At 30.1% G+C, this 2,254-nt stretch overlaps 1 non-coding gene across 1 annotated transcript; it reads right to left on the bottom strand.

Moving 5' to 3' along the window:
• Positions 1-405: 405 nt before the first annotated feature.
• On the bottom strand, positions 406-490 carry Trnac-gca (transfer RNA cysteine (anticodon GCA)). Its single transcript has one exon. It is a non-coding gene; the product is annotated as a tRNA-Cys (tRNA).
• Between the last annotated feature and the right edge of the window lie 1,764 nt (positions 491-2,254).

Raw genomic sequence — 2,254 nt, 5'->3', positions numbered from 1 at the left:
CAGACATTTATTTTTTACAAATTTTTATCTATGGAAGAGCGCCATGAAATGTAAGTTATTTCAGCCAAGTAAAAATTGAATCGGTTAAAAACAAAGTGTCATAAAATTCAAAATAGTATCATTTAAGTTATATTTTAAACGTAGTTTTTATAGAAACACTATTTACAGCAAAAATACCAAGAAATAGACAGATTTACCATTTACTTTTTGAAATAAAAATAAAAAAGGCAACATGCATCATTCGTATTTTCAGCAGTAAATCACACAATTTAGCCATAACGTAGTTTTAATTCTAAAAATTGAAGGATGTGCATAAAATTTCAACATATTTAACAATAAACATAGCATATACGCTATATTAAATCAAATTACGTTAGAAAAAAAAATATAACGCGTCGCAAAAAGTATGCGATGTCGGCAGGATTCGAACCTGCGCGGGAGATCCCAAAAGATTTGCAGTCCATCGCCTTGACCACTCGGCCACGACAATTTCACAATTGTGCTAGCTTAAATTACATATCCATAAATAAACAGGTAAAAAGGCTCGTCGATCTTTGAAGAAATCGCGAAATCGTATTTTTTCAGATGATATTTTGATCAAATTAAATATTTATTGTGAAAATAATGTATTCTAAAGGAATAGCGTAAACATATATCAAAATTCGAAGTTTGAAAAAAATAAAATGCATCTCTCGGAAATAACCGATCATTGAAGATCGGCAATGATCGCAAAATAAATCGCGGGAAATCATTAGGGGTGCGCTACCTTAATTGCATCTATGTTATTTTCAAGACAAGCGCCCCTGTGAATCGATTATAGAACATTCGGATACTTTTTCTCGGTAACGGCTTTAATCGTTATAAAACAATTGCTTAGTGCACTTGTACTCAACTGTCCAATATGGAAAAATACAGACTTTTTGGATCCAATACCGGAATATATTGGACGGTCACGTGGTACATATGAAGAATGCCGATTGGATGAATTTATTGGATATAGAATAATGATTTTTTTGTATCTTAAAGAAGCCGATAATTAACAGTTTTAATTGTAAGGCATACAAGTCCAAATATATAAAACTTTCAAATATTGTTCTGAAAAAAAAATCGAAATATAAATCATAGCAAGTTATACATATACTGTGATACATTAGCAATAGTATTTTAGATTATTTAAATACAAAAAAACACTTTGTTCTTAACAGTACATAATATTTGTTGATTGTGACATAATCTGACATCATAAGATGAAAATATCCCCTCTATGGACCCAGTTTATCTATATTTGGGGTTGCTATTTCATTATTTTAAATAGTGGAAATTAAAAATAATACTGGTATAGCAACGGCACGCGTGCATGACATTACATTATTAAACATAATTAATTTAATGATATCTTCGTTTGAAGTTTAGTAATTTTCCTAAATAAAAGAACTTAACCAAAAATGAAGAATTAATTAAATTCCTTGTTAAATATTACAATAGCATACAAGCGTGCAGTTGCTATACCAGTTTTATTTTATGTGTAATAACTTTTTAGACATCAACATGTTTCTTTAAACTATTCAACTGTAAATGAAATGTTAATAAACTAATGCGCATCCGTTCTGCGGGATTGACGTTTCTTCACTTATATGTTTGCACATGGCATGACTGGCACTTCGTGTTGATAAACACATCGATTAACAGAAACTACAAACAGCAACCATTTAACACCATAACATTAATTCAATCAGGAACATTGGATATAAGTCTGGTATTTTCTTTTCAGTGTTCGTAAAGCTTTTGCATTAACGAGTTTATTATGTCGTATTGTGTAAATTGGAAACAACAGTATTAACACAAGCCATTTGTAAATAGTATAGTTGTAAATAATATAGGACTTAATACTATATTTATTAAATGGCAAAACAGTAATGCCTGTTTCACGATTTCGATATTTCTTGCGCAATTCAATAGGAGTAAAACACATTAACAATATCGTTCTTCTCGAAGCATTTGATGTATACAATCATGTATGTATTGATACATATTGCAGTAACATGTATGCGACGAAGAGCAGATGAAACATAACTTTCATTTATCAATCAATATAAAAATTACATACAATAGTGTTGCCAGCTTGCTATGTAATAGTAATCTCTTCGTTTTGAAATTCCATTGTATTTTCATATATGAAATCTACTGAGACATCGTTAGTTTGACCACTCTGACAGTTTTAAAACACACCCCATTATCTCATTAATTGCAATTA

Source organism: Dreissena polymorpha, chromosome 9 (genome assembly GCF_020536995.1).
Source record: "Dreissena polymorpha isolate Duluth1 chromosome 9, UMN_Dpol_1.0, whole genome shotgun sequence".
Classification (NCBI taxonomy): domain Eukaryota; kingdom Metazoa; phylum Mollusca; class Bivalvia; order Myida; family Dreissenidae; genus Dreissena; species Dreissena polymorpha.
This window is presented reverse-complemented; position numbering and strand designations above follow the sequence as displayed.